Consider the following 12,598-nt stretch of genomic DNA (forward strand, 5'->3'; position numbering starts at 1 on the left):
CTACAAAGCAATAGTGATAAAAACTGCATGGTATTGGAACAGAGACAGGCAGGAGGATCAGTGGAATAGAATAGAAGACCCAGAAATGAACCCCCATATCTATGGTCACTTGATCTTTGACAAAGGAGCTAAAACCATCAAGTGGAAAAAGACAGCATTTTCAACAAATGGTGCTGGTCCAACTGGAGGTCAGCATGTAGAAAAATGCAAATTGATCCATACTTATCTCCTTCTACAAAGCTCAGTTCCAAGTGGATCAAGGACCTCCACCTAAAACCAGCTACACTGAAATTAATAGAAGAGAAACTGGGGAAAAGCCTGGAACACATAGGCACAGGAGAAAAGTTCCTGAACAGAACACCAATGGCCTGTGCTCTGAGACCAAGAATTGACAAATGGGACCTCATAAAACTGCAAAGCTTCTGTAAAGCAAAGAACACAGTCAATAGGACAAAGCTGCAACCATCAGATTGGGAAAAGATCTTCACCAACCCTACATCTGATAAAGGGCTAATATCCAAGGTATACAAAGAACTGAAGAAATCAGACTCTAGACAATCAAAGAACTCTATTAAAAAATTGAGCACAGAGCTGAATAAAGAATTCTCAACTGACGAAGCTTGAATGGTTGAGAAGCACCTAAAAAATGTTCAGCATCCCTAGTCATCAGGGAAATCCAAATGAAAACAACACTGAAATATCACCTCACACCAGTCAGAATGGCTAAGATCATAAACACAGGTGACAGCACATGTTTGCGAGGATGTGGAGAAAGAGCAACACTCCTCCACTGTTGGTGGGATTGTAAACTGGTACAACCACTATGGAAAGCAGTCTGGTGGTATCTCAGAAAATTGAACATAGTGTTACCTGAGGACCCAGCTATACCACTGCTAGGCATATACCTAAAAGACATTTCAACATACAACAGGGACACATGCTCCACCATGTTCATAGCAGCCTTATTTATAATAGCCAGAAGTTGGAAAGAACCCAGATGCCCTTCAACAGAAGAATGGATGCAGAAAATGTGGTACATTTATACAATGGAGTACTACTCAGCTATTAAAAACAATGAGTTCATGAAATTCTTAGGCAAATGGATGGAGCTGGAAAATATCATCTTGAGTCAGGTGACCCAATCTCAAAAGAACATACATGGTATGCACTCACTGATAAGTGGATATTAGCCCAAAAGCTCACAATTTCTAAGAAACAACGTATAGACCACATAAAACTCACATAGAAGAAGGAAGACCAAAGTGTGGATGCTTTGGTCCTTTCTAGAAGGAGTATCAAAAGTTTCAACCAGAGCTCCCAAAGTCTAAAATGCCAGCCAGAGAGCACAAAGGGATGGACTCATGCACCTGTATAGGGAATTGAGGGTGACCTTGTTAGACTTCAGTGAAAGTCGAGGGCCATGGTCCCTGAAAGTTTGGATCCCCTACTGTGTGGGAATCCAAGAGCAGGGAGATAGGACTGGGAGGATGTTTGGAGCACACCCTTGTGATGCGCGTGTAATTGTCTCGCCAGCAAGAACGCACGCGGACACACATCAGGATCCTTCCGCAGCAAAATGTTTATTCCAAAACCAAAATGGTGGAAGACCCCAGGCCTAGAAAAGGCACTGTTTATATACTGTTGGAGTGGTGTATTCACCTCTGATTGGCTGCTTACTCGTTGCGCGCCAAAACGCCGAGGGATGGGCTTTGACTTTGGCGCGCTTTTACCATGGCACATGGGCAGTTTACTTGTTTACTAGGAGGAGCACCGGATGCCAGCGCCATCTTGCAATGGCGAATTCTGCCAGCACAAGCCGCGGCTTCCTACACACCCTCACAAAAATTAGGAGGAGGGGGTATGGGATAAGGGGTTTTGGGGGAGAATGGGAGAGGAGATAACATTGAAAGGTAAATACGTATAATATACAATAAAAAAAACACACAGATAAAGGATATAAAAAAAAGGAGAGAGCGAGAGAGTTTACTTATTTTAAATTATTTTCAAAAGTTTCTAGGAGATGCTAATTGGAGATACTATTTTAAGCTCTCCACAAAAGAATTTAAATCTCTGTTCAATATTCTCAAGAGAGATGTAAATCCTAATTTTCCTCAACAATTAATTGACAAAAGAGAGGTAATCTCACAAAAAGTAGAAGAAGCTATTACTAATCGATATATTATATAGTCTGATTAGTTGTCAGCGGTGCTATAACAGTCCTTTGACAAAAGATTATTAATATAGATTTATATATCCTTAAATAGGATCTTCATGACTCTCTGAGTGTGGAAGGAGCGACTGTTGGTGCCTCTGCCCTGATTTTACAAGAACTCTGAAAAATTGGCTTTAAAAACAAAAGAGGGGGAACAGTACCCCCTCAGAAGGAGTCCCCCTGAAATACTCTCCATCATGCCTTGTTCACTTTTATCTCTCTAAAGCTGAAAGCTCATGGCAAATCTGCTGCTGACTGCCTCTGGCACCACCGAGACCAACAAAACTTTGCCACAGATATGGGGAAGGACCCTCTTACCCTTAAAGAGAATGGTCCAGACACAGTTCCCTTATGGGGCCAAGGACTGATATGCTTGTCCGATACCCCAGAAGGCACAGCTAACCGGCTACCAAAAAGATTAATGAAAAAATAGAAACCCCCACAAAGCCAGTCCCAACCATAAATACGATGAATAACAATTTACATCCAGGGAAGAGAAATCTCCCTGAGAATCCCCTTCTTTTTCCTTTCCAGGTAAAAATGAATCACCCGTGATGTCTGCTGTTAGAAGTTCTAATCCAGATGCTGGCCTCCGAACTTATACTACTCAGACCTTTGAAAGGCCACTGACAAGAACATCAAACAGCTAGAGATTGACATCACTAATATGAAGAAATCCCTCGTTTCGCTGTCTGAAGAGACCTCCTAAAATTGCAAAGATCCTTATTGGACTTGATTTACTCTAGTACAATAGAAAAGGCTGTGTACAGCTCTTGACTGTGTACAGCCCTTAAAGAAGAAGGTTGCCTTTACATAGACAAGACAAGGAGGGTTAAAGAAAGGATGAAATAGGTCAGTGAAGGCCCTAAGAAAAATCAGAGAGAGAAAGAGACAGATGAATGTTGGTACAAGAATTGGTTTGCAGCCTCTCCAAGCTTGTCAACCCTATTTCCTTCCATCTTGGGACCATTATTTGGGTTCTTTTTGTTTTTTTCTGCTGGTCCCTGGCCCTCAAATAGGCGGACAAACTCTGTGATACAACAGATAAATAATTTGGTAGCAAAACCTACTCAGATGCATTATCATATTGAGTCCATGAGACTCAAGATGAGGTTGTTACTTTATACAGGGTTTTCCCAAAACCCATCTCCACCCAACCTAAAAGGGGGGACTTCTGCACCTAGACCAAGCATAGAGGGGCCACCCAGAACCCCCTCTGACAGGCAATTTGAATTCTTGCTTATGCTGCAAGGCTAAGCACTGAAAGGGAATATAAATAAAAGAAAAAAATATCTCTCTGGGTTCCCTGAGGGACAAGCCTGACTGCATAGGGGTTGATGTCAAAAGTATCCCCTTTCCAGGAAAAAGACATCAGGACGGGTATGGCCCTCATGCCTCACTGAACAACAACAGGGGGACTGGAGCCATTACAAGGTCCCCTTCAAATACTGGAGGTCAGGCCTCTATCCCTGCCTTCACAAGTTTAGAATTGCCACAGCCCTTCTATTCTTAGAGAAGGGAAGAGATGTCAGGAGCAGCCCTGCTTACCCACTGAAGGCCTCAAACCAGCCATAGGCCTAAAATCAGCAATAGGCCTGTCATACATGTATACTAACACCAAGTCTTGGGTCTCAGTGGAAAAACATTGAAACAGATGGCTATAAGCCAATGTAAACAGACAGCTTTTGTGGAAATTTACAAGCCCGAGTAGTCATAGACCTTGTAAATAGGTAGCCTTGGCAGACAATACCAACTTAGATAAGGACAAGCAAGTCATAGACAGAGTCATAGTGACTTGTCCCCTGAACCTTCACCCAGATGATACCCGGTTCTGAAGATATCTGTATTCCCCCTGAACACCCACACTTCAATGTCATTCCCTTCCCTACATCCTGCCTTTTTGTGTTTATAACCCCTGTGTGAATGAATTACGATTTGAGAAAAAAAATCAGATATATAAAAAAGAGAGAGAGAGAGAGACCCATCAACATCATGATGACTACAGCCAATAACAATTAAAAAAGAAAAAAGAAAAGAAACTGTTGCTGTTGCTCATAGTTGTACAGGTTTTGATGCATGCTCAGTCTTCCCTGCTGCTTTGGACCTGTGGTGAAGCATCAGAAGTGTTGGGTGGAAAAACCCCATCCATCTTATAGCTAAGGATGCAAAATACAGAAAGAGGCTGATATCTCAGAATACCCTTTGTGGCATGTTCCCAATGATCTAATGACCCCTCACTGAACTATGTCTCTTAGAGTAATCAGCATCTCCCATTAGGACAGCAGTAACTCTTGGAACCATGTCTAAAAGGTACATGGACCTCTCTGGGAAACAGCCAAAATGTAAACTGTAGCACTGTATTTTATTTTTTTTATAAACAAGATAGATATTTTTCATACTAAAGAGAAGAAATCAAAGACCATTAACCTGTAAAAAGAAAATGGAAGTTTCTAAACCTTTTTACAAACATAAAAAATGTTATGCATAAATATAAATGAAAATGAAAAATGAGTTGTGAAAGGTTTAACTAGTCCATACATTGTCGCAACATGAAAATAGGGAAAATTCCTACAAATAGCCTATCTAAAAATAAAGAAAAATACAACTTCTAAGAAAAATAATCTTAAGATGAAAAATAATTCACTAAATGTAGAGATAAAGGTAATAACCTATTTTTAAAACAAGACAAATTCAAGACAAAAACATAAAATGCTTCCTCAAATTATTGTTTTGTTTAACCAATAACATCATTAAACTTAAGTTACAAGAGTGTTAAATTTGTCACTGAATGTAAAATACTTTGTATATGGTATGACAGCTATGAATGAATAAAGAGAAATTAATTAAAAACATAGAAACCATAGACCCCCTCTGTGTGTGTGTGTGTGTGTGTGTGTGTGTGTGTGTGTGATGTATATGCCCACAGAGGTCAGAAGAGGGTACTGGGTAACCTCGAACTGGGCACACAGGTGCCTTTTAAGCTTTGTGATCATGTGATATACACACTGGCAATCAACCCTGGGTCCTCTGCAAGAGCAGTAAGTGCTCTTAACTGCAGAATAGAACAAACACTGATTTCTAGCATATTTGAAACTTTAATTTCTATGTCTCTAATACCAGATAATTGAACAACAACAACAAAAAAAAAAAAAAAAAACTAAAACCAAGCATATGCAGTTAGTCTATTCTATGTGAAATCAAGGTATTTTTTTCTTCCTGGACCATTTCCTTCTTGAAATATGCTACCTCAACTGTTGTTGTAATGAAACTTTTCCCTCCAGGTATATTCTTCCTGCCTCTCACATCCTAGCCTGCAAGTGATCTTTGGAGATCAGGATGGCTAACATTAACTGAAAGCAAGATTCCATGATACCACTTCTGTGAGGTTGTCATTGATGATGTGGCTTGATTTGGGGGAGTGATGCAGCTGTTTAGGGGGCACTCATGATCCTACACGTAACTACTTGATATATAAGTAAATCCAATAAACTCGTTGGTTTGCTAGGCTGTGCTTTGGTGGAATCCTTAGTCTGTCCTTTGTGATCGATCTGTGAAGAGACATTTGTTGTTAGCTCTCCAGGGCAAGTTAATGCAGCTACAAAGTTCAGAAGGTTGTGGAAAGCAGCCATGTTTCCCTGTAAAGCACAGGAAGAACATGCAGCTGCTGTTGGAAGCTGTCTCTTTCAGCCACAAACTAAACCAGATAGAACATAAGGATGTGTCCTAGAATATCAACTGAGAAGATAAAAATGTAAAAAAGTATTACTCCTCACAAAATTCCTGAAACAGGATCTTCTCTGAAATATGCTGGTGTGCTAGCCTGCTAACACTTGTTTATCATTTAAGAAAGCTTAAGTGATTTTTCCTATTATCTGTACCATTTTTTCCTCTCTTGTAATATAAACTGTCCTGAAATTCAGTGTGTAACGTAAGGTGAGTGAACTCCTGATCCTTCTGCCTCCACCCCCAAGTGTTAGGATTACAGACATGTGTCATACACTCAGGTTATCTGTACTTCAGAAGCATTTTGACCAATAGAAAGAGCTTAAATATTATGTTTTAGTATAAATAAAGGTGATTATTCCATCAAATATCCCTTACCTTAAACCTTCTTGAGGTAACTAACTGACCCCTCTAGAAACTACATGATCAGCTCCTCACTGATAACACATGCAACGTCTATATATTCTCTGATTTTTACAATGATATCTCAATTTAGGTAATTTTTTGTGCTACTAAAATTTTATGCCTGAGTAAATCACACATGACTTGTACCACAAGAAAACAACATTATAATTTATGTTGGTTGACATTAAAATGCTGCTATTCAAATAGAATAATGTCGAGCTGGCCTAACCTATGTTATACTTCCTAAGGGTCTCAGTGTGGCTTACATTCATTTCTTGTTAATGTATGAAATCAAAGTCTTGGGATTAATTACACTACATCACATATGTCTCGATAAATTAACTTTTTATCATTAGGTGCCTGTTAATATTTAAAGAAGCTTCTCAAATGTCCCATCGTTCACACCTTCATTACATCTGCCTTTAATCAACCCTTGACATTCGTGAGCTTTGTAATTGTGGATAAAAAGAGTTTATGCAATAATATATTAGCCTGTGTGGTGACAGGATAATTGTTTCTGAAAGGTCTAGTCAAAACCATGCTGCACTTATGAAATGTCCTAATTGGGGAGCTGTCATACATTTCTAAGGTATCCATGGGTCCAAAAGAGGAGAACATTTTCAGATATAATTTTGAATGTCCAGATACAATGAACAATGTGAATCTTTAAAAATTCCTTTCTAATTGTAGAAGTTGTTAATTGTGTTGTAAATCCCACTCAACCTACTCTAGGAGACAGACTGGACTCATGAATCCTCTGGTGCACTATGAACTTGCCTCAAGCCATGCCTTTCCCTGAGGAACTCTAACTACAATGATTATATTGGTATGAGTTACTCAAAAAAAAAAAGCCTATAAAAAGGTCATAGGAACTGTGGCTTATTTTAAATGTGATACTATGAAATTGTACCAAAGACATAAAATAAGTAGGGTGGTTAAGCTACCTAAATGTGTGTTCAGTTCTATTAAGAATACTTTGAGGAGCTGGGCAGAAGCCTTGGATTGTCCTTACAACATGATTGTAAACCACTTGTGTAACTCCCACTCCATATTAATTGAGACTTCTCCACATCCTCTAACATATCTTTGAACTTCAAGGTCGCAGCTGCTTGCAGGTAAATTACTTCACCAAGTCTTTATATCTAAAACATAAGATCATGCTTTGCAGGAAATTGTCCATCCCCTGGGTGCTGAAGTACAGTTCCCTGAAAACAGATGGAGAATTCCATTGTAGTGTCAGCCATCCAGTCCAAACAAAGTGTACTAAAACAGAAAAAAAGACATTTAATGTTTTTATCCACTTGGTAGAATAATTATTTACCATTGGTGAGATAGTCCATCACATAGGATGAAATACCATTCTTGCAAGGACCTGTTTGGTTCCCAGCACCCATGTACACAATTCACAACTGCTTGAAATTCCAGGTACTGGGGATTTGATGCCCTTTTCTGGCCTCAGAAGCCACAGCACTCATGTGCACAAGTCCACAAACAGACACACACATATAATATAAAATGAAAATTCAAGTAAGTCACAATATAAAAATTAAAACAAGAATGAGGGAAATCCATATCCATCACATTTAGGATTCTCCTTAGGCGATTCGGTTTAAACAATATGCTACAGTAAATCCTAATTATCAGAAGTCACCTCACTCGATCCTACTAGAGAATAGTCTTGAGATGACATAAGACAGAGTTTGCTTTTCCTAAAATAAATTTAATGTTGTGACTATTCAAACTCTTTCCATATAGAGAAATTCCCATGAGAAATCTCCCATGAGAAATTCCAGACTTTCAGTGGGCACATAACCCATAATTTATAGTGTTTGTGGGGATGACACTGCTAAGGAGTAGATTAATGAAATCTTTAAAGTTGGATCTGCTGCTCACATTTACATGAAAAAGAGATTTCTGTAGCCTATAGCTAGAAGCAGGAAGTACATTTATCATTTGACACTAAGCACACACCTTTCTCTCCATTATTTTAACTCCACTTTGATATCTGGCCTCTAGGCAGTAGAAGCCTGCAATGACAAAAGCAGCAATCACTGAATAAACTGACTGAGGTCTTGTTATATTTTTGTTTCTTTTAGCAAATATAGCATCTCAACACATGGCCTAAGAAAACAAGGAGCCATACTAACAATCTCTATCATTAAAGCCAAACAGTGCACACCAACAATTTCATCACCTAACAGGCTGATACCAGTGACTTCTGAGTTTAATGATAGTGTTGGTTATATGGTGAAACACTGGCAAAAGTAATTCATAAAAAAGGAAATTAAAAGTAGAATTTCCTTAAATATTTTCTCAAAGGAATACAAATAAGAGTTAAAATGTTTAGTTTTTTTTTTCTTCAAAATAAATAATGTTTATGGCAACCATACAAATAAGGGTGAAAATGTTTAGTTAGTTGTTCTTCAAAATGATTAATAGTCATGGCAACCATGCTTGTATTTATGTTGCTGTATATCATTAATTTGATACCAATTGAGAAATATAGTTACAAAATTAATAGGGATTTATTTGAAAGAAAATGAGAAGTTCCCATGTCATGGAGAAGTCCTTCTGTGTTGTTATGAATTTACCTGTACACTCAAAGTTAATTTCTGGCAACAAAATGGTGTTCTTGCTTATCATCTGAACCTCAGGAGGTGAGGCATGTTTTCAGAGAAAAAAAATAATGGATACTCATAAGCATGAAAAGGTAAGGACTGTATTGCTTAGCACAGTGGTTCTTCAAGAGTGATTCAGCTAGGCGCAGGAGCATCACCTAATTAGAAACAAGGAACAGTAATTGTTGGCACAACAACCTCCTTAAGTAAACATAGATCTCGGGATGATGCTAATGTGTAGGAAATCTTAAAAGCCACATCTAGGAAATGACAGACTATGACTGCCGTCATTAGAGAAACATACTTGGACTCGTGTGATGGAGGAATCGGTAGAGTGCTTGCTGTACAGGTGTGAGAAGTTGAGTCGAGGTCCCAGAAATGATGTAGAGTAGGCATGGGTCTATAATTCCAGCACTCTTATGGAAAGATGGGAAGATAGGACATAAAGAAAAATGAAGTCTTCAGAATTTTGTGGGTGAGTGAGCCTGGAATATTCACTGAAGGACAATAAACATTGTTGCAAGTAAGGCAGAGGGAAGGACCAAACATAAGATTGTCTTATGAGCTCCACACATGGGCAGTAATATGCTGATACCCCATACATATATGCATAAAAATAAAACACATTTTAAAATGAGGTCCATACATTAATTATATCCAATTTTAAGCAATCTACTTCCATGTATTATTTTCAGCAATATTTAGATGAGGAGATTTTACTTATAGGAACACATGTATACTGAGGTGGTTTGAATAAGAAGTGTACCCCATAGGCTCATGATTTGAGCACTTGGCCTGCAGTTGGTAGCACTATTTGGGGAGATTATAGAAAGTTTAGGAGGTGCAGACTTGATGGAGAAAGCATATCCGTGTGGCAGATTTTTCTTCTTCTTGTGTGTGGATGAAACGTAACAAGTCAGCTTCCTACTCCTGTAGCTGTCTTCCCACCATACCAACATATCCCTATGGTAAGGATTCTATTCTTCTATAACCAAAAACAAAAAATTTTCTTCTGCTTTCTTCTGATTTGCCCATGGTATTTTATCACAGCAACAAAAAATTAATTAATTCATAACTATTGAAATAGATGTGATAGACAAGTCAGCATGCATTAAATACCTTCTCTTATTTATTATTTGAGTTAGACAGAATCAGTGTACCTAAGGAAAAAGAAAGCAGAACTAAGAAATGGATATGAGATAAAACTCATCTCATTCTTTCAGTCGTTTCCAAATGTCCTCTCTGTGATTCCATCAGATTAACCTGGATGATAACAAGACAAAAAATGCTGTCATACTGCCTTAGAAGATGGAATTGACCCTGAATGATTCCACTAAACACATACACACACACACACACACACACACACACACACACACACTTGTCCAAAGTACAGGTGCTTAAAATAAATACTTGAAATGTTACTAAGAAAGACTTTCAACAAATGTAACCAAGGTGTATAAAAATGAGATATAGTAAGATTTGTACAAAATGGTGGGTGGAGGCAACATAGTCATAATACTGCACAGCAGAGAGCTCCAGGCGTTCCACTCTTTTACTTATGTATGGCTTCAGAGGCAGAAAGTTCCCATGTTTGACATCTAGGTGTGATCTTGCTTCACTCTGCCTTGACACTACACCATTAGTTGGTAAGCTCCTTCCCAAGCAGCCCACCACCTCTCTACTCTTCCTCATTCTTTTTTTTTTCCAAAGAACCAAAGAAGATAAATAATAAGGAGGACCCAAGGAGGATGCTTGAATCTCACTCAGATGGGGAAATAAAATTGTCATTGGAGGTGGATGGAGGAGAAAACTGGGTGACAGAGGGTATAGGGAGGGGGAGGGGAGGCCATCAAGTGTAGGGAGAGCCTGGAAGATAGGACAGGAAGAGTGAACTCAAATTGGTGGGTGGCTCTCCCTTATTCTGGTCTGGTCTTTTATTAGCATACATACCACACAGGATTTCCCAACAGAGAGTTATTTAGTTTTCATTACTTTCCAGGCACTTCCCTATCTACTGAATCACATGAGTGAAATTTCCAACTTGGACTCAGCAGCCTGGGGGACATTTTAAGCTCAGACACAGTAAAGATCAAATAGATTGTAAAAGAAAGATCATCTTTATGTCAAGTAAAATTTCTGAATTTTTCTATGTATTATTTGGTTGTCTCACAGCTACAGTTACTTCAGACATAATTCCAGATGTGTTTTTGTGAAAATATGGCTTCCTAAAATAAAACTGTGAGTAGGGACCCTTTATTTAGTTGTCTAGAGTCCTACAAACTAAAGCAAAGCACTACTACCTACCATCAGTTGCAGATGCTCAGAACTGAGATTTATTGTTTCAAAGGAACTCTCAGATGTAGATGTTTCAGGTGGAATTATCGGAAGAAATTGTCTATCTGTATGTGATCACTTTATATTGCATTGAAAGGAATATGATATAAAATTTATATTTATATTCATGAAGATATTTGCTGACACATTCAATTGTATTACTTATGTATTATAAATAATTATTGCCCCTAGAAGCTTTGAACATGAGTTCTAATAAACCACCAACACTGAGGAGAGATGAATAAAAACAAAATGTAATATAAATATATGAATGAAAGTCACAATGAAATCTATTTCTAGGGACCAGTGGGATTGCTCAGCTGGGAAGTTTCTATCTCTAGGACTCACATGATAGAAGGAAGAGATGAACTCCTGAAAGCTGCTCTCTGATTCACAAACACATACACACACACTTACAGAGGCATACACAGACACATGCACACAATCACAGAGGCTCACACACACAAACACATGAACACATAAACACATATAGTCACACAGACACATACACTCACACAGATACACACACATATACATACATACATACACACAGACACACACAATTAATTAGTATAAGAAAAGAAATCTGGTTCTCTGAATGCTGACCAAACAACTTTAAAGAGACACCGAAGCAAGCTGAGACTTGAGGTTCATCTGTGTTTTTTTTTTCCTTACAGCTTGTCTCTGGCAGTTCATTCTTCTCTTCGGTAAAGCCACACAACCAAGAGTTTCCCTTGCACAAGAATAATTCTTTTATTAAAAAATTAAGCAAGAGACACATGAAATCCCAATCAGAAATGGAGAAATAAAATTACTTCCATTTGCAGATAGTATGTTTACATATGTAGAAAGCATAATAAATTTTTCAAAACCAAAAAAAGATCGAACTTGATCGAACTTGCATAATTCTGTGCATCAAAGAATAATTCTTTTCCCCCAAAGTCAACACCCAAGCAAAACAAAAAAAGAAAAAAAAAGTAAAAAGATGGCATTAACTTTCTATGTAAGAGCTTACCATAAGTATTCTGATGAACAATTTGTCTTGTTTTATTGTGGATTATCAGATCTTCATTCTAGAAAGGGCCTGGCCCTGTAATCAGGAGGAACACATCATAGAGAACCTGGAACCAGTCTAAATATAAAGGCTTTGTTAAGTCTTACTCAGTCTCTTCTGCTGTATCATACTCTTCTCTTTTTTAACTTTTCTTTTTCTTTCTTTCTTTCTTCCTTCCCTTCTTTCTTTCTTTCTTTCTTTCTTCTTTCTTTCTTTCTTTCTTTCTTTCTTTCTTTCTTTCTTTCTTTC

Source organism: Grammomys surdaster, unplaced genomic scaffold, assembly GCF_004785775.1.
Source record: "Grammomys surdaster isolate TR1022 unplaced genomic scaffold, NIH_TR_1.0 146, whole genome shotgun sequence".
In the NCBI taxonomy this organism is placed as follows: Eukaryota; Metazoa; Chordata; class Mammalia; order Rodentia; family Muridae; genus Grammomys; species Grammomys surdaster.